The sequence below is a fragment of the Protopterus annectens genome, chromosome 10.part0 (genome assembly GCF_019279795.1).
Source record: "Protopterus annectens isolate FY-2018-M chromosome 10.part0, PAN1.0, whole genome shotgun sequence".
Taxonomy (NCBI): Eukaryota; Metazoa; Chordata; order Ceratodontiformes; family Protopteridae; genus Protopterus; species Protopterus annectens.
The window spans coordinates 477,582,155-477,603,589 of NC_056744.1; the positions used below are offsets into that span (position 1 = coordinate 477,582,155).

The 21,435-nt window shown below is 42.7% G+C and overlaps 1 protein-coding gene across 2 annotated transcripts in view; it reads right to left on the bottom strand.

The window, feature by feature from the left end:
• LOC122813194 (fizzy-related protein homolog) overlaps positions 1 to 21,435 on the bottom strand; it is an 806,647-nt gene that overhangs the window by 466,250 nt on the left and 318,962 nt on the right. The gene's annotated exons all lie outside the window — the stretch shown is intronic.

Sequence of the window (21,435 nt, forward strand, 5' to 3'; positions counted from 1 at the left end):
ATAATTTCACATAAGATCAGAAAGAGGGAATGTAGAACAGAAGATTAGTAAAGCAGAAGTTCAAAAAAATACAAGATCAAGTTATGGAATACTTGCGAAGTGAAGGATCTAGTGAAGACAGTCTAACACAGGTTATATCACAGCATAATGGAATGAGTCCCCCAAGTAAGGAGAAACAGGAGGAGTAGGAGATATAAAAAGTCTTTCGGCTTTTCCCGGTTAGGGGTCGCCAAAGAGGAACTCCAGTCCGCTAATGATTGGCAGTGGATTTTTACAGTGCCGAGTTACCAGTCTGATGCCCAACCTTCAAAGAAGGCACACCCATTCACACATGCACCTACCTGCATGTCTTTAAATATCACTCGACCAAAGGAGAACATGCAGTCTCCACACAGAAGGCGCTCCAGCCGAGAATCAAACGGGAGAACCTCATGCTGTGAGGCAACAATGCTAACCGCTGCACCACCGTGGCCCCTCAGGAGTAGGCGATATCCGAAGAAGAAGAAATACGGACATGGGAAAGAAAAAGAGATTTAATATGGTGCAATATTTATGCAACGGAAAAAGCAAAACCAATCAATACAAAAAGAGCAGCACCACTGATATTTGAAGAGAAGTACAAGCAAATGCATCCATAGATGGCAAATTTTACAATACAAAAAATAAGAAAACAAAGAGGAAAAGTAGAAAAGAGGATTGGTAATGGAGAAGTTAAAAAAATAGAAACTAAGGTTATGGATTACCTGCGAAGTGAAGGATTTAGTGTAAAACATCTAACATCACAGTAGGATAGAGCAATGGATCCCCAAATTAAGGAGAAACCAGTGGAGCAGGAAGACACTTTGGAGCCTTCCAAAGGAAACCAATATAAAAGTTCAGTTGGAGATGCACAGCAAGGGAAGAAACAGGAAAAGTACAGTTGTGTACACTTACCATAAATGTAGATGTTAGAGTGTATTCACTGTTGCAGTCATTACATTTGGGTAATCTGCTGGCAGGTTGTCCTCAGTCGGCCTGAATTCCAAAGTCTTGGGTCCCAAGGCCGGTTGCTGTCTTCTCTTCCATGACGTCAGGTCGTCAGGGGTATAAAACATGCAGCCGACGCCATTTTCTTTAGTTTTTCTTGCCCCCGATGTTAGGTGCCCCCAAAAAGGTAGCAATATTATATATATATATATATATATATATATATATATATATATATATATATATATATATATATATATATATATATATATATATAGATATATACATGCATCAATATAAACTTTACCTTCATCTACAAGCAAATACACCACGTAGGTTGTAGAAGATAGTGAAGGAAAGATAAACTTTAGAATGACAGGGGGATGGCGGGAGGGTAACCTAACTGCAACAGTGAATACACTCGAACATCTACATTTATGGTAAGTGTACACAACTGTACTATGTTCTTCGTGTTTCACTGTTGCAGTCATTACATTTCGGTAGCATCCCAAAGCTATGGTTGGGAGGCTGGAGCTAAACAGCATTAGGAGCGGCTATAAGGCCCTGCAGCACTGCAGCGGCAAAGCCTGCCCTGGACTTAGAGTAGAGAGGCAAATGGTAATGCTTTGTGAAGGTGTGAACAGAACTCCAAGTAGCAGCCTCGAGAATGTCTTTGGTTGGTACTCCTCTGAGAAGGGCTGCTGAAGTAGCTGCAGCTCTGGTGGAATTAGACCTAATGCCCTTGGGCACAGGTTTACCATGGTGTAAGTAGCAGAAACGGAGGCAGTGGCTTATCCACTTTGAAACTGTCTGCTTTGAAATAGCTTTGCCTTCTGAACCTGCAGCATACGACACTAGTAATTGCTCAGTTTTTCTTAGAGCTTTAGTCCTGCTCAAGTAGAATCTTAGCTGTCTGTGTACGTCCAGGGAATGCAGAATTCTCTCTACTTTGTTCTGCGGATGTGGATAAAAAGTTGGCAGATGAATTGTTTGGTTAAGAGCCACACTGGAAACCACCTTAGGCATAAAAGTAGGATATGTCCTCAGGGACACCCTGTCTGGGTAAAATATGATAAAAAGCTCTACAGCCATGAGGGCCTGTAGCTCTGAAACTCTTCTTGCTGAAATAATTGCTAGTAGCAGAGCTGTCTTCCATGATAAGAACTTTATATCAGCAGTAGCAGCTGGTTCAAATGGAGGCAGGGTGAGCTTTTGCAACACATAATTGAGGTCCCATGCAGGTAATGGTGATCTTCTAGGGGGCCTTAAATTTTTGGCTCCTCTAAGATACTGCTTTAGTAAAGGATGAGAAAAGATTGGTGGCTTTGTGTTGTAATGAGCCGAAATGGCAGAGGCATGGATTTTGATTGATGAGAAAGATAGGCCTTTGTCAAGCATCTCAGTTAAGTATTGTAATATCTGAGGAATATTTGGTTCTGTTGTATCAGTTCCTTGTGCTTGATTCCAAGCACAGAAACTCTTCCACTTGTCAGCATAAGATTTTCTAGTACTAGGCCTTCTGGCTTCCAAAATTACATCTATCACAGCTTTACTGAGAGGTGTTGTTTGTATGATTACATGATTCGCCATGCTGCCAGGTTTAGAGTCTGTAGTTGATTGTGCAGGAACTGATTGTTTTGCTGGGACAGTAGTTGTGGTCTTTGAGGCAAGGTCCATGCTGGGTATTGAGACAAGTTCCTTAGCACTGTGTACCAGTATTGGCGGGGCCAGTCCAGGGCAATTAATATCATCTTTGGTTTCTCTTCTCTGACTTTTAGGAGGACCTTGGGTAGAAGAGGCAGAGGAGGAAAGGCGTAAACTGATAGGTTTTTCCAACTGAAGGATAGGGCGTCCACTTTCCATGCTTATCTGTGATAAGTCCTTATGTAGAATCTTTTCAATTGACAATTTTGAGGAGAGGCAAATAGATCTATGTCTGGGCTCCCCCATTTCTCTGTTATCATGCTGAAGACTTGTGGATTTAGTTTCCACTCGTGAGGATCCATAAGGTTTCTGCTTAAATCGTCTGCCAGAGTGTTTTGTTTTCCTGGCAGGAATTGAGCTTGAAGATGTATTTGGTAGGTCAAAGCTGTGTCCCACAGTGCCATGGCTAATCTGCAAAGGGGATATGAGTGTGTGCCCTCTTGCTTGTTTATATACCACATGACTCTGGTGTTGTCCGTCTTTATCAGTAGTTGTCCTGGATGAAGTAAGTCCTTGAAGGCTGTTAGGGCATTTTGAACAGCTAACATCTCTTTCTGGTTGATATGTAGATGCATTTGTTTTGGTGCCCATATGCCCTGAATGCATCTTCCTGCCATGTGGGCCCCCCAGGCATAATCTGATGCATCTGTTGTTAAGGTTTGGCTGGCAGGGGGTAGAGTGAAGGGCCATCCCATGTTTTTTTTGACAGGCTTTTGCCCACCATAGAAACTCCTGTTGCAGGCAGGGAATGAGAGGAATAATTGTTTCCAGACTGTGTGAATGTTGACTCCATAAACTTTTTAGGTACCATTGAAGTTTTCTCATATGCAGTCTTGCATATGGAATTAGTAGGATGCAGGATGCCATGAAGCCCAGAGCCTGCAGAATTTGTCTTGCAGAAGACTTGGTTTTTGTTGCCATCAGTTTGAAGTAAGTAGTCAGTTGCCTTTGTTTGTCTGGCGTAAGGTAAGCCATCTGGGCAGTTGTATTCAAGCTTGCACCCAGGAATGTTATCTTTTGAGAGGGTATCAGTTGTGATTTCTTTTTGTTTATTGTGTACCCTAGGCATGTTAGAAGCCTTTTCACAAATGCCAGGTGTTGAAGAAGAGTGTCCTTGTTCTCTGCTTGAATGAGACAGTCGTCCAAGTAAGGATATATTTGTATACTTCTTTGTCTGCGAAATGAAATTACTGGCGCCAGACACTTTGTAAAGACCCTGGGCGCAGTAGATAAGCCAAAGGGCAGTGCAGAGAATTTTTAATGCATTAAGCCAGCCTTGAATCTGAGGTATCTTCTGCACGATTGTCTTATTGGGACATGCAGGTATGCCTCTTTCAGGTCTAATGTCACCAGGCAAGCATTCTTGCCCAGCATGGGCAGAAGCTGCTGCAAAGTCAGCATTTTGAATTTTGGAATGTCCAGGTATGTGTTCAAAATTGATAAATCCAGTATTGGCCGCCAGGCCTTGTCCTTTCTGGGTACCAAGAACAGTCTTGAGTAAAAACCTTGTCCTTTTTCCTGTTCTGGTGCTGGTTGAATGGCCCCCATATCCATGAGGGACATAACCTGTTTCTGTGCCTCTGCCCATTGATTTTTGGGCAGATCTGGCCAACCGTTTGCCATTGGCAGAGTGTGGAAATGGAATCTGTATCCCTGTGATACTATGTTTAGTACCCACTTGTCCTGGGTTATTAACTTCCAATTTTGAGCAAAAAGTGCTAATTTTCCCCCTAAGGGTGCTGTCAAAAGATAACTGCTTGGTGTAGGCAGAGGGAAGTCATTGGGACTGTTTTCTGTAGGTTTGCGCTTTATCTGCCCCTGGAGGTAGATCCGCCCCATTGTTTTGACCTGTATGAATCTTGCGCCTGGTATCTGGAACCCTTTGAGCATCTGGATTTGCCCCTTTGAGCTCTGTCTGACACAGGAAAAGACCAATTTTTTGTAGGCCAGTGTCTACTGAATCTTGGTGGCTGAACTTGTAAGAAGTCTTTAACAGTTTGCATAGACTTATCTTTGTTTTCCATTTTCTTTAAAACCTCTTCTGCCTTAATACCAAACTGAGAATCATGCTGTAAAGGTGCATTGAGCAATTTGGCTTTAACATGGTCAGGAAAATTTTGTTCCTTTAACCAGGCATGCCTCCTAATCACAGATCCAGTAACTGCGGCCCTGCAGGAGGCCTCTAAGGAATCAAAACCACATTGCAAAGTATGCTTTCCAACTTGTTCAGCTGCATGCAATAATTCCTGCAAGTCTTTATTTTATGCACATTCTGAAATCAACATCATTTTCTGTTTCAGCAATCCCATAACATGTTGTTGGTACTTAAACATATGAAATTGAGTTTAAGGCCCTGACTGCCAAGGTGGCAGATGTATAAACCTTTTTTCCCCATCTGTCAAGTGCCCTTGAATCTCTGTCACAGGGGGTAGGATTTTTTGCTGTTGAGGCCTTAACTCCCTTTGGACCCTGTGAAATAGTTTCAGGATCAGCAGCAGGGTTTCTAAATAAAAATGTATGTGAGTCAGGGACCCTGTAATATCTGTCAGGCTTACTTGGAGCCAGAGGTAAGGCGTCAGGGGTCAAGCTTGACTCCGAAAACACATCATCCACAATGTCTAAAACAGGGGGAATGGCTAAAGGCTTGTGCTAAGGGAGGAGAAGGAAATCCCTGAGCCTCTTTTTTGAATCTGAGAAGTCTTGACTCTCCCAGTGAAAATGTTCCCTCAAAGTATGCAAGGTTTCTCCAAATGAATAATCCTCTGGAGGAGATGCAGATGGAATAGACTCCTCAGCATCAGAATCCTCATAGGGAGGTATAGATAATTCCTGATCAGAAGAGGAGTCAGAAGAAATAGAAACCTGATCTGAAGATTCATAATCAGTGTCTTGCCTAGGCCTCTTATCTGGAGGGGGATGGGTACCCCTGATCAAGGTAATAAGGTCTTCAGCCATTTTGATCATCTGTTTTTTAGGCATAGAGGCTTGTGCATGTGGCTCATGCGTCAGTTTTTTAGTTTTAGAAGTTGCCTTTGTCTTTGGTTTTGCAGCTGTCGTCGGTTTGATATATAAATGTTGAGGTCTGAATACACCCTCAGAAGCTGGTGCCTGCTCAGCGGCTCCGGACCCATCCAAGGGAGATACATCCGTCGGTCCAATACCTTGAGTATCTTATGGCATGCCGGACTCCACATGGGTGTCGGTAGAGGCCTGCGACTTGAAGGTAGCGGGTATCAGGGGCTGCAAAAGCGCCTCACTGAGTACCGGCGAACCGGCGACTGGCTTAGGAAAAGCTTTGTCGTCGGTTTTGGATCTCGACTGCCTTTCTCTGCCCTTTTCTTTGTGTTTTTTATGTACTCCGGTAGTCAGATTGCTATCCGACGACATTTATGGGTAGTTAAATCTGTTTCCAAAATACTTTAATGCAAAAATATACCGACGCTTAATAGTGCGTTGGTTAAATCTAGCACAAAACCGACAGCCAGGCATGTTGTGATTAGGGCCTAGGCAAGGAATACAGTATAAATGGAAATCCTTATGAGGTATTTGCTTCCCACAAGTAATAGAATTATTAACTTGTTCTGATATTGGTAAAAAGCAAGAAAAAAGTTTCCCCAACAAGGTACTTAGCTTTAGTTTGGTTCTGAAATGCAAACTCAAATATTTCAGTAGTCGGCCAACCGGCACTTGCGAAATGCTTCTGCTTCGGGCACCGCACGGCAAGAAAGACTGAAGAAAATGGAGTCAGCTGCATGTTTTATACCCCTGATGACCTAACGTCATGGAAGAGAAGACAGCAACCGACGCAGGACCCAAGACTTTGGAATTCAGGCCGACTGAGGGCAACCTGCCAGCAGATTACCCAAATGTAATGACTGCAACAGTGAAACACGAAGAACATCTGTGGCAAGTCGGATACAGTCAATGTTGTGGAGTGATAGGCCAGTGAGTTCCCATATGAAATAGCAATGGATGGCACAGGATGAAACTGAAGAGAATGTGGCACAGGAAAATGCTCTGGAACTTTCTACAGAATGTCCGCAAGGAATGCAGAACAAAGAATGTGCCCTCAGTTTAGAAGAAAATTATCTAAGAGAAGAGTTGTTTGACTTAATAGAGATGGACAGACATATTAAGATCAATGAAAGAAACAGACTACAGAAAGTCAATAAAACAGAAAAAGTTAAAAGATTGATAAAACAAATGAACACAGTAATTAGGACCATTCATAGAGATTCATGAGATATAACAGAAGTAAACAAAATATTACTGTGCAGCTAAATTAATAACAGATAAAGTCTTACCACAAAAACACAGGGCAGCAAGGGAAATGAAGGGGAGAAATCAAATGCCATCATGGAAGTATCAAATAGAGAAAAATATAAAGCAATTAAGACAAGAAGTGTCACTGTTAGCAGACTACAGAAGAGGGAACAGATAAATAAAAATACTAAGAAAGGTAGACATGATAAAAGCAATGCACTGTATCAGAACAGTTCAGGATCTATCATGCACTATCTCAAAAACTTAGAAGATATGCAGATAAATATAAAGGAAAAGTATAAATACATAATTTATTGATGACCCAAAAAAAGTTTTATAGAGAACTGGGAAACAAAGCAAAAGAAATTGAGACACCACCAAAAAGAAGTATAAAGGGGATCCAATGTCTGTCTGCCTGGGATGACATGCTGGACAAGCCACGCTGCTTCGCAAGGGACGGCTTGCACTTGTCACCCCTGGGATTCCGGATTTTGGCAAAGGCTCTTGCCACCCCCATAGTGCCTTTTTTAGGCAAGGCTCAAATTCTAAACCTACCACCCTAGAACAAAACAAAGAAAAAAAACTAAGGGTAACGCTGCTCAATGCCAGAAGTCTCAACCTCAAGATGCACGCACTCGAGGCCCTTCTCAGTATGGAGAACATCGATGTCTGTGCTGTGACAGAAACCTGGTTCAAGGCTCCTGAGAGCACCCCAGCACTATCAGGTTTTACCTCATATCATGCGTTCCGTCCCCAAAACCCGGACAATACCAAGAAAGGAAGAGGGGTATCCATATGCATCAAGGACACCCACACCTCAAGATTGGTGGCATCGCACGATGCATCGGAAACCATCCAGGTGCAATTAACCATAGGCAAGACTGCTCTGCAATTTGTAGCATGTTACAGGCCACCCTCGCAAACTCAGGAACCTCATATGGTCTTCCTGAAAACACTGGAGGGGATAAATGTATCTCCGAACACCATCATACTAGGTGACTTCAACTACCCTAATATAGACTGGGATCACTACTCAAGCCCAAACACTCTAGCCCAAAAGTTCCTGGAATTCATAAACTCAAATGCCATGGAACAACTAGTCACCATCCCCACAAGAGGAGAAAACATACTTGATCTCATCATCACGAACATGGGAGCACAATGTTCAACGCCGGAAGTATACCCCTCACTGGTGAGATCTGATCACAAACTAATCTCGCTGGAGGTCCTCATCCCGCCCCACCGAAATGAAAAGACCACAGTAAAGAACTTCTCGAAAGCCGACTTCACACTTCTAAAGACTAGTGTGGTCTCCTTTAAGGCCCTGAGGCGGTTAACATTACTCAAACCGCTGAATCACTTACAAATGCCTTCTACCAGCACCTGCAGGGCTGCATGGATCAGGCAATCCCAAGCAAAACAAAGACTCTTTGTACCAAAGGCAATCGTCCAGTCTGGTGGACCCCAGCCATAAACAAACTCTACAACAAAAGGAGAAAGCTACTACAAGATAGAGCAAAATCCTTAAAAGGTAAGACACCGCTGATCACTATAAGTAAAAAGCTAAGAGCTCTCATAAAATCATCCAAAGCTAATTTTGAGAAAAAAATAGCTAAGGACTCTAAAGACAACCATAAAGCATTCTTTAGCTATGTCAGAAACCTAGAGGAAACTCCCAGATATGCTCAGAATTAGTTCAAAATGATGTGAAGATTACTGATCCTACAGACATTGCCAACATACTGGCTGACAGGTTCAGTGCAAACTTCTCCCCCCCTAAAGGAGAGATATCTATACCAAATGATTATAGCCCCCCAAACATCTCTAACGCCCAGGTGAGAACTGCTCTCTCCAAGGCAAAGAACACAGCATCCATGGGACCTGATGGTGTCCCGGCTGTGTGCTCCATGAACTCAATGAGGAATTAAACCCACAGTTAGGACAGCTGTTTAATCTTAGTCTCACCTCGGATCGTACCCAGGAGTGGCGCACAGCAACTGTGGTCCCACTCCACAAAGGCGGTGCCTCCACCGACCCTGGAAATTACCGTCCCATTAGCTTGACAAGCCTTATCTGCAAAGCCATGGAGAGGATCATAATGGATCTCATAAATAAAGACATAGGGAACTTGCAGACTTTGGATCCAACCCAGTTTGGCTTTGTCAAAGGCAGATCATGCCTTTTAAACTTGGTTGACTTTTTCGAAACAGTCACCAAGGCCATTGACGAGGGAAAGGCAGTCCATACAGCCTACCTAGACCTGGCGAAGGCTTTTGATACAATACCTCACTCGGGTATCATTGAAAAACTCATCAACTTAAATGTAAACCCATACATTACAAGATGGGTTGCAAACTGGCTGAGTGCCAGAACCCACAGGGTCAGAGTTGCTGGCGCCATGTCAGAATCAAAGCCTGTCACAAGTGGTGTCCCACAGGGCTCAGTCCTGGGCCCACTCTTGTTTGGCATCTACTTTTCTGAAGTACAAGCAAACACAGGAGGGTTATGGCTGACAAAGTTTGCAGATGACTGCAAACTGGGCGCCGTAGTTGAAAACACATCCAACACAGATATCCTTCAGAAGGGTCTCACAGAAACGGATAACTGGTGCCAGAGCCATGGCCTAAAGTTAAATGCCAAGAAATGCATAGTCATACCCTTCGGGAAAAATAAGGTTACCCCTAGCTACGATATAGGTGGCAATCCCCTGAACGCAGAAGAAGTTATTAGGGACCTGGGAACCCAGGTTGACAGTAGCCTTTCATTCGACACTCATATTGCTAAAGTAGTTAGGAAGACCTTCTACATTGCCCACCTTATCATGAAGGGATTCACATCTAGATCAAGGGAAGTCATCGTCTCCCTATACTCATCACTCATCAGACCAATGATCGAGTACAATGCCCCATTCGGAATGTATCTGACCCGACACTTGCAGCAGCTGGAGAGGCCACAAAAGTTCCTCACCAAAAGGATAAAGGGTCTCAAAAATCTGTCTTATGCTGCCCGACTGAAAGAACTCCAGTTATATTCAGTTGCTTACCGCTTGCTCAGAGGTGACCTATGCCTGACATACAAGGCAATGTCAAACCCAGATTTGATGAACATGCTTCATCTCAAAAAATCTAGATCCCTCAGAGCCACAAGGGCGGGAGACTTAAACCTCGACACGGTTATTAATAGGACGTGCTGGAGGGATAGATTCATCACCCAAAGACTCCCTATGCTGTGGAACAAAATCCCGGTTTATGTGAGGCAGAGCACCTTGCTGGCCTTGTTCAAGAGGAATCTTGACCAATGGATGGGAGATCGCAGATACACCCCAGGGGTTACCTCAGTGTCACTGCTTGACAGAGGCACAGCAAAATAATGGGCATAGTTTCTCCAAACTAAAGGGGTGGCGTAAGCCACAAAACTATGGGCTAGGCTTATAAATGCCCTCGGGCAGATAGCCTAGTATGAACCTATGAACCTATACATTTTGGAGAAATAACTATGAAGATCCCTTGGAGCACAACAAAGACGCTGAATGGATAGAAGAAGTAAAATAAAGAATTAGAAGTTCAGGGATATAAAATGGGATGAAGTAATGGCCAAAGAGATTAAAACAAAGTTAAGAAAAGTTCCAAGTTGAAAAACCCCAGGCCCAGTTGCAGTACCTAACTTCCTGCTAAAGTATTAACATCTTTACAGAAGATTTAGCCATGAGTAAGAACTATTTATATGCGCACCCCAAACAGATGCCAACCTGGTTACAAACAAGAAAAACAATACTCCTTCTTAAGAACATACCTGCAAGATATCCTAAAAACTATACACCAATAACTTGCCTTCTGACAGTGTATAAACTATACACTGGAATTCATGCTGATAGAGGTTATAGTCATTTAGAAAAAACTCAATCATGGCAATAGAAAAAAAAGGTTAATAAAAGAAAGTTATATGGAACAAAAGGATCATTTGTTGTTAAATGAAGTCATAGTGGAGAACTGTAAAAAGGGAAAGAATCGAAGTAAGGCATGGATAGACTATAAAAAAGCATTTGACGGTATTCCACATTCATAGATAAAAGAGTACATAAAAATGTGTAAGATATGCCCTACACTGATTGATTACATTACAGCAACCATGAAAAAGTGACAAACCACTTGGCAGTTAAGGCATGATAAAGGATAAACTATTATTCCAGGTATAAAAATTCAAAGGGGGATATTTCAGGGTAACTCTGTCACCACTGCTCTTTTGTCTTGTCCTTAACCCATTAAGCTGTCTACTTAACAGATAAGATCACGGCTACAGTTTGGCTCCCAGAAACAACAAAGTGTAAAGACTTAACTTCTTTTTGTGAATGACTTAAAACTGTACAGTTCATCAGATGAGGATCTGAAAGCACAACTGCAAGTGGGCAAAACTTTTTCAGATGATTTAAGAATGTCATTTGGTCTTGATAAATGTGTAAACCTATAAAGCAGGAAAGCTGTAACACCAAGAAAACATCAGCTCAGGACAGGAACGTGATATAAAAGAACTTGAGTAAGAGGGAGTGTATAAATACTTGGGAATTGATAAAGGATCAACAACAAAACATGAACAAACGTGAAGAAAGCATATTTATACTCGTCGACGTGGCAAATGAGATCTGGCTTTGTACTGGTGCATCATGGGATACCTACCTAGCCATGAGCTAACTAGAAGACTTTGAGCTTGTAAAAAGGCCGAGTCAAGCCGAGGACTGGCTCCGAACCCATGTGTAAGAATGAAGGCGAGACAGGACTACAGAACATGCATATTTTAAAAGACTAAAATTAAACTGAAAACAGTACTGACATCTAGGAACAAAATCCATGCTATAAACCATTTGCTCTTCCTGTCCTAACTTACAGTTTTGGAGTGACTGACTGTCCCCAAATGTTGTTGGATGGTTGAGGAAAACAAAAAGGATGCTTCATACTCAAATGATTTTTATAAATTATTGTATACTGAGACTACATATTCCCCATTCTGAAGGAGGTATGGGCCTCCTGGAAACTGATTTCATGTACAGATCTGCAATCGTAGGACTGCATGCATATCTGCTGACCTCACAAGACCCAAATGTAGTGAAAGTTTTAAAACATGAGGAGAGTAAGACTAAGATGACTTCCCTACTTAGTTTAGCAGAAGCATATCAGTATCAAGTAGGAACGGAAATTAAAACAGAAGTAGACAAAAATCAGGCATCAATTTTATAAAAAAAAAAAATTCTAAGCTTGCTTCCCCCCTTTCCTGTCCTAAGCCCCCCCCCACACACACACACACTTAACTGGAGTTAAGCTATTCCTGGCACCATAAAGTCTGTTCTTCAAAATTTCCCTTGCAACTAGCCAGATTTTTAGTTTTAGCACTCATCTGTTTCTTTGATCTCAGCACTTGTTCAGAACTCATTGTAAGCACTAAATAAGTTACAAATTACTACAGCACTCAACTTTCCTCACTTGTCTAGAGGAAAACAGTTTTAGTACTTAATAAATAAGCACCTATTTAGGCATGTCTAAAGGTCAGCTCCCGGTGTTTTCTCCTGTCTACCTGATGAATCTGGGCATCTTGGGACAATGCAGCAATTGCCTCATGTACACAGACAACCCTCTCCTCCTACCACCCAACACTATGACCTGTGAAAGATGCACTTATATAGCCAAACTGGAAGCAAAGCTATCTTCACCAAAGACCAGCCTAGACTGTCAAGATGAGAAGGTAAACACTTGTAACGCACCACACTCATCACATAGTCCCTCAAAACCTACACCACCAAAACACACACACACACAGAAGCACAAAACACACACCTACATTCACGGAGGCTCTCAGTACAAATCTGCCCAAACAACAGAGACATCCAAAGCAGAAATGCAAGCAACCTCCACCCCCCAACACAACCCAAATGACACACAGCCCACATACTCAGTGTTCCACTCAACTACAGCCCATAAGGCATAACGTACCCAACACTCTAGTCATAGGTGACTCTATAGTCAGGCACACTGATGTTCCACTCACCAGGCTAAACAAGAAAAAAGTTACTGTCAGCTACCTGTCAGGTGCCAGGATCTGCCACATAATGCACACACTCAGGTCACTCCACAACAAGTACAAATATGACTCTGGCATTGTCCATGTTGGTGTGAATGACCTGAGATGTACCTCCCTGGACTACATGAAAAAAGACATGGAGGAGTTCTCCGATCTTGTAGCCCAGGCCGGTATAACCCTAGTCCTGAGTAGCATCCTGCCATCACCCAGAATGACACCACCGTACAAGGACAAAATGATTGACTTTAACAATTGGCTAAGCTTCTGGTGTCATTTTAAGGGAATCCAGTATCTGTCTGCCTGGGATGACATGATCGACAGACCACGCTGCTTTGCCAGAGATGGCCTGCACCTGTCGCCCTTGGGATTCCGGATACTGGCAAAGGCTCTTGCCACCCCTACAGTGCCTTTTTTAGGCAAGGTTCAAATGACAAATTCATCACCATAACAGGTACAAGCAAGCAAAATCTGAGGGTAATGCTACTCAATGCTAGAAGTCTAAACCTCAAAATGCACTCACTCGAGGCACTCCTTAAAATGGAGAACATTGACATCTGTGCAGTGACAGAAACCTGGTTCAAAGCTCCAGAGAGCACCCCTGCATTACCAGGCTATAATTCATGCCACACCTTTCGGTCACCAAACCCGGACCGAAACACTAAAGATGGAGGCGTGTCCATATTCATTAAGGATATCCACACATCCAAGCTAGTTGCTCAGCATAATGCATCCGAGATTATCCAAGTTCAACTAACTCTGGGCAAAACCGCAATCCAGATTGTAGCTTGCTACAGACCCCCCCACCATGCCCCAGGATTCCCACTCCTCTTTTCTTGATACACTGGAAAATATTAATGTACAACCCAACACTCTAATAATGGGTGATTTCAACTACCCTACCATTAACTGGGAAAACTACTGATGTACCAAATCTTTTGCTCAAAGTTTTCTGGAAATCATCAATTCCAACGCCTTGGATCAACTTATCCACACCCCCACCAGGGGCAGCAATATCCTAGACCTGGTCATCACCAACATGGGTGACCGGTGTTCCACACCAGAGGTCAGCTCCTCGTTGGTCAGGTCCTTCCACAAGCCTAGACATCCACATTCCGCTCCCACCCCGCATCAGGGAAACCACCGTAAAAAATTTCTCCACAGCCAACTTCACGCTTCTTAAGACAGAAGTGGCAAACTTCACGACACCCATGCAGATGGACAACAGAGGTACGACTGCTGAATCCTACACAAATGCACTTTACAAGCACTTACACGAGTGCATGGATCATGCTATCCCTAACAGAACCAAGATGCTATCCTCCAAAAAAAGGAAGCCAATCTGGTGGTCTTCTGCCATAAACAAACTCTACAACAGAAGAAAGAAACTGTTGCAAAAAAGAGTAAAATCCCACGATTGGAGGAACTCCCTGGTCAGCCTCAGTAAGAAGCTGAGATCCCTCATAAAATCCTCCAAAGCTAGTTATGAAAACAAAATTGCCACTGATTCTAAAGACAACCACAAAGCATTCTATAGCTATGTAAAAATCTCAATGGCAACGCTCAGAGCTGCTCTGAGTTACAGCACAATGACACTAAATATACAGAACCAACTGATATTGCCAACATCCTGGCAAATAGGTTCAGTGCTAACTTTACCCCCCTCTCACCCCCTAAAGGGCCCATCTTTATGCCGGAAGAATACAAAGTTCCTGTAATCACGGCTGCACAGGTAAAAACCTCACTCTCCAAAGCCAAGAACAAACATCCCAGGCTGCCTTCTACAAGAACTACAGAATGAACTGGCACCCCACCCAAGTACCATGTTCAATCATAGCATCACCTCAGGCTTTGTGCCCATTGAATGGTGCACTGCGACAGTTATCCCACTCCACAAAGGGGGGGGCTCAAAAGACCCCGGGAACTACCGCCCCATTAGCCTGACAAGCCTCGTCTGCAAGGCCATGGAACATATCATCATGGAACTCATAAACAAAGACACTGGAGATCTCCAAACTCTGGACCCCACACAGTTTGGGTTTGTAAAAGGCAGATCATGTCTCCTAAACCTGATAGACTTCTTTGAAGTAGTCACCAAAGCCATAGATGAGGGTAAGGTGGTAAACACAGCCTATCTAGATCTCTCCAAGGCGTTCAACACCATCTCCCACTCTGGAATTACAGATAAACTCACTAAACAAGGTATAAATCCCTATGTCACAAGATGGGTTGCCAACTGGCTAACTGACAGAACCCACACTGTGAAAGTAGCAGACTCCAAATCAGACTTCAGACCATTGACAAGTGGAGTACCACAGGGTTCAGTCCTGGGTCCTCTCCTGTTTAGTATCTACTTCTCTGAAGTACCGGCTAACACAGAAGGTCTTTGGCTAACTAAATATGCAGATGATTGCAAACTAGGAGCCATAATCAAAACTCCTAATGATGTGGACATCCTACAAAAGGGCCTCACTGAGACAGATGCCTGGTGTCAAAGACATGGTCTCAAGCTCAATGCCAAAAAGTGCATTGTCATCCCTTTTGGTAAAAACTCTGTACCCATGAACTACCACATAGGCGGTAGTCTACTTAACACCGAAAGTGTGATAAGAGACCTTGGGACACAGGTGGACAGTAGTCTCTCCTTTGATAATCACATTGCCACAGTGGTCAGGAAATCCTTCTATGTGGCACACCTCATCACAAAAGGTTTCTCATCCAGAAAAAAAGAGGTCATTGTTCCCCTCTACTCATCACTCATTAGACCAATTATAGAGTACAATGCCCCTTTTGGTATGTACCTCACAAGACATCTACAACAACTGGAAAGGCCGCAAAAATACCTCACAAAGAGGATTACTGGCCTCAAACAGATGCCTTATGCAGACCGTCTCAAAAAACTCCAGCTTTACTCCATCGCATATCGCCTAATCAGAAGCGATCTCTACCTAACATACAAAGCTATGTCAAACCCAGAGCTGCTGGACATGCTCCACTTAAAAAATCCCAATCCCTCCGAGCTACATGCTCTAGGGACCTAAACCTTGTCACTACAATAAACAGAACATGCTGGAGGGATAGATTCCTGTCCCAGAGACTTCCCAAACTCTGGAACAGACTACCTATCTATGTCAAACAGAGCTCCTCATTAGCACTCTTCAAGAAAAATCTTGATGATTGGATGGGTAATAGGAAATTCACCCCGGGGATCACTTCTGTGGTTCTGCTTGACAGAGGCACAGGAAAATAATTTTCTTGGGTGGCGAAAGCCAGGGTACCTTTTTGGCTAGGCTTGTATAGGCCCTAGGGCCAATAGCCTAGTACCTACCTATGAACTTATGTGCCAAAACACAAAAGAAAGAATATAAGGTCAAGGATCTGATGAGAAAGCAAGAAATGTGGAAAATGAATAAACATAGTTGCAAGTATAGTAAACTCTTGGAACAACCTTATGTTGAAAAGGATCAAATGCAGGAATGGTTAACGTGAGGTGAATTTAAACAAAAAAAAGAAAGATTATTAGCAGCCCAAGACAGTGAACTACGTACACGGTTTACAAAGTCCATTGAACATGTGGGAGAAACATACAGGTTTTGTAAAACAGAATTAAAAGCAGTCACACATCTTGCTGATGGTTGTAATATACTAATGGCCGGACTGTATACTGAAAGGCATAATAATGTGGCAAGACTGCTGCACTGGGGACTGTGCAAACATTATGATTTTAAAGTAGCTGAGAAGCATTGGAAACAAGAGCCACAATGCATTACAGCAAATTATGAAATTTATATCACATGGGATCACCCTTTACCAAAAGTTCAAAAAACAGATGTGAGAAAACCAGACGCAGTAGTCCATGAAAAGAAGACAAAAGTAGCATTGATCATTGAAATTGCTACACCCAGTGATTGCAGTGTTTTACGTACAGACAGACACAAAGTCATAAAATACCAGGATATGCAGGCAAAAATGAGGGCATTGTGGAAGAAGGATACCCAGAGAGTTGCAATAGTAGTAGGAGCAACGGGTCTTATAAAAAAATAATTTACAATTGCACTTAGACAGGTTACCAATGCATGTAATGCCATATGAATTGCAGGAGGAGTCAATACTGGGCACATTTTGCTGGTACTGCAAGGAGCACTTCTGGCTAACATCCAAGACTGAAACAATACTAATTTTATGAACTTTAATCATACTTTGACTTGAGAATACTAAAAGGCTCAGAGAAATTAAAAACAAACGCAATAGTTTTAACAAAATGTCCGTTTAGGTGCTTCATTACACGCCTGATTTCATTACGCTGGCAATGGGCTACAAGCTCGTTATCAGCAGCATCCTGAGTTAAAACAGTCAAAGAACATTCTACTGACAAGAGGAATTTACAACAGGGCTAGGATTTACAGACAAGTCACCTAGTAAACAAAGCTGCACACTGCAGTTTGAGAAACATGCAAGCTTGTCCGATATGTAGTCCTGCCATTGCCTAGAAGGGCAGCTCTATGTTACTGGTCAGGAAGAGTTGTGTTGACATCTTTAAATGCAGCTGTTGGGGTGCACAAGTAGTTCAATGCACTACTTATTTAGGATATTTGTGTCATCTGGGAAAGTCCAACACAATATACTAAACAAATTGCCCTAAACGGCAAAGTACAATATGTCTAAATGTATGATATTAGACAGTATACATCTACACATTTCAGTGGGGGTGGGGATCTGCATAGGTGAAGTGGAATTACTTTATCTTGCAACGATTGTCAGTTTGGGTAAGTAGCAGTAAAGAATATATGGAAGTATATGGTTGTGTGTGTGTTTGTGTGTGTGTGTGTGTGTGTGTGTGTGTGTGTGTGTGTGTGTGTGTGTGTGTGTGTGTGTGTGTGTGTGTGGATCCACTTCAGAATTTCGAAGCTTAAAACTTCGAATTTCATATGATCGAAGACTATATGATCAAAGTTTTAAAATGTCAAAATTCTGAAGGAGATCGGCATACAGCGCGGAACAGATTTCCCTTTTCCTCACTGTAGTGCGATCCTGAAGTTGGTATATTTAAGTAGCAGGGGGTGTGGGGGGTGCAGGGGGACTTGCCCCCCTGCAAAAACATGTTTTGTTTTTGTTGACTGTTTTGGGGGGGTTTCAAGATTCCAAGATCTCGACGTTCTGAATTCGATATTTTGAACCTTGGGATTTTGGTATTTCGATATACTGAAGTGAACCTGCGCGTGTGTGTGTGTGTGTGTGTGTGTGTGTGTGTGTGTGTGTGTGTGTGTGTGTGTGTGTGTGTGTGTGTGTGTGTGTCTATGCTAATTTTGTGTGTATGTAGATATGTTTCACTGTGGTGGATGACCACTGCCTGAACATGTATGAACAGGTAGATCATGGTTGTAAAGTGTGCAGGACCTACATATCTCTGTATGAATGAGTGAGTCTCTGCAGGGGGTAGGTCTGTCTGTGTAGCTGTATGTGTATCTATAAGTGTGTGACTGTCTGTGGGTATCTGTAGCTCACTCACCTTTGGTGCTAGAAGATCAGAAGACTGTGGTTTCTACTCCCACACCAGGCAGTTGGATTCATTTTCCAGTAAAAGTACTGAAATGCATCATAAAGGGGGTGCTGCACTTCTGAGTGAACTATCCTTCAGATGAGACTATAAATCAGGGCCCCATCTGCCTTACTTGGAGGTAACTCATGTAGATATAAAATATTTCATGGCAACTATCAAAAAAATAGATAGAGAAGATCCCCAATGCCCTAGCCTAATTTCCCCTGGTCAATATGATCACCACGTAGGATCTTCTATAACTCAGTCAATAAAGTGCAAATAAAACAAAAATAAATCTGTGTGATAGTGTGTGTTAGGCGGGGGTCTTCTGCTTCTATTTGTGGTTTAGTAGAACATGCACTACTTTGCTGCACAGGTTGGTAGGAATGCAGTAGTGAAAACTGCTTAGCTGAAGGACTCATACTAATGTAAAGTCCCAGTTAAGGAGAGTTCTCATTAGCTTTAATAAGGTAATGACCATAACATTTTGATCTTTACAACTCAAGAGTTTTTCCTACGACAAATACTTCACCCCAGAAGGAATGCTTATTTTGTATGTGCATGTGTTTCTATGTGGTGGATGACCACGGCAAATACTTTATCCCACAAGGATTTTAATTTAAATATAATAGACGTTAGCTCGATTGGCTATTGGAATCACTCAGTATGATTACCAAGACCCTACCTATACTGGTCGCTACCCTAGTAAACACTTATGAACCTGTTTATGGTAAGTTCCTAACATAACTATACAATATTCATTGTAGTTTTGACTGTTACAGCAATCATTTCTTAGGTGAATCCCACAGCATAATGTAGTGGGTGTCTGACTAAAAAAGGTTAGTCAAGAAAACAGACCTTGCAAGACAGCAGAAGCAAACCCTGCCCCGACTCCAGATGCCACCTCTAGATTGTAGTGTCTGGAGAAGGTATGCACTGAGGAACATGCATCTACTTCTAAAATGAACTGGGTGTTGACCCCCCCCCCCAAAGAATGCTTTAGTGGCTGCCTGGTTCTGATGTATATGTACATAGTGTGAATCAATCTGCCAGGCTCCAATGCTTCAGTGACTTGTTCAAAAAGGTCCACCAGGTTTAGGAGCAGAATCAGCTTTTAACAAACTCAAACTGGTTGAAGCAGCTGGTTAAAAAAGGGACTAGGGTTACTTTTACTAAAAAGACAGTTGAGGTCCCACGGTGGAAATTTTTTCTTGCTCAGTGGCCTAATATGCAATACCCTTACAGAAAATGTTTTAGTGATGATCTTCAGTAAAAGGAAGGGGTGCACTGGAAGGCAGGTTGAGATAGCAGAAGCATGTACCTTGGTATATCTTGAAAAGATCTGACATACAATCCAGAATTAGAGACAGATATGCAATGTCTGGATCTTGGTCACTGGACAGGAAGCAGGCAGAATTGCATCATTTTGCTAAGTAAGGTTTTTTTGTACTTGGTTTCATAGGTTCCCTCATAAAAGTGAGCATTTCCAATGAATACACTTGCCTAGGTGGGATTAAGGTGAATTCAGATGTCTTCTGTACGGAGTCTGCATATCCTCCCTGTGTTCGCATGGGTTTCCTCTGGGTACTCCGGTTTCCCTCCCACATTCAAAAGAAATGCAGTAGGTGGACTGGACACCAAACTTATCATAGGTGTGAGTGTGCATGTGAGTGTGTGGTATGGAAAAACAACTGTGGCACAGCTAGCCACCCGGTGGTGTGAACCTTGGCTCTAGATGACTGTCACTGTTAAAGTAACATCCTGCCCCCATGTGTAAAAATGGGAAAAAGGGGCTGTGGGCAGATGGATGGATCCAAGCTGTCAGCTTTGAATTGGTTAGATTGGGGTGCAGATGATATTTGTTCTGACTAAGAAGGTCCACATGTTGATGCGACACTCTTGGTCCTTCCCCTGCTAGGCTTAGGAGGGAGAACCAATGCTGTCTGGCTTGTCCTCTTTGACCTTTTATAGTGCTGTGGGGATTAGGTCTGTAGGAGGAAAAGCCACAAAAACATACTTGCTAATTACAGGAAAAATACACCTTTCAGGCAACTAAAACTGCTTTTGTGTAACACAGTTTTCTAAGCTGCTTGTTCTCTAATGTGGCAAAAAGGTAGATTTCTGACATACCCCAGTCTTTAGCCAGACTTCTCTGTTTTAACATCTACTCGTGTGGATCTGTCTGTGAGCTGCTCAGCCTGTCTGCCACTTGGTTTTCTTAGGAGTTCATGCAGCTTGCTCTGACAGTCTTCTCTGAGTGTCACGCCCACCTCTTGGGCAATCTCACAGGCTTGTACTGTCAGTGTGCATAGCACATAGGAATGAGCGTCTCCTTACCTGATGATATAACACATCACTATGGTTTTGTATGTGAGTTTTTACAGACTTCTTTCACCCAAATCCGTTTATGTGCTCTTAGAGTGATGATCAGAGATATATTTTTTCTCACACTTGCGTGTTTTTCCTAAAGTTTTTGTCCCCATATGTCATGTACTGCCAGTGGTCCACAAGGACACCCCACGTGAAATAAGAAGAATCTGTGATCAGAGTCTGTGTAGACTATAATAAAGCTGTGCCACCTACTATGACATCTGTTTCTTTATACACGGAAGGACAGAGACTGGGGTTTCCAGACTTTATGAGTGCTGCCAATAACTGTTCCTGAGATACCAGTGTAAATTTCACATATGCAATCTGTCTAGGGCATCACCAGGGGGCAGACGGCCCATGGAGCCCACTACTCTGACAAATTCCTTTGTTGTGATTTCTTCTCTCTTAATGATATTAAACATGGAGAGGGGCAGACAGAGTCTGTTACCCTCTGGTAAGGAAGCCTTCTGAAGGTTCCTATAAAGAATAGCCTCAAACTGGACTTTTTTCTACTTGATGAAAAGCCC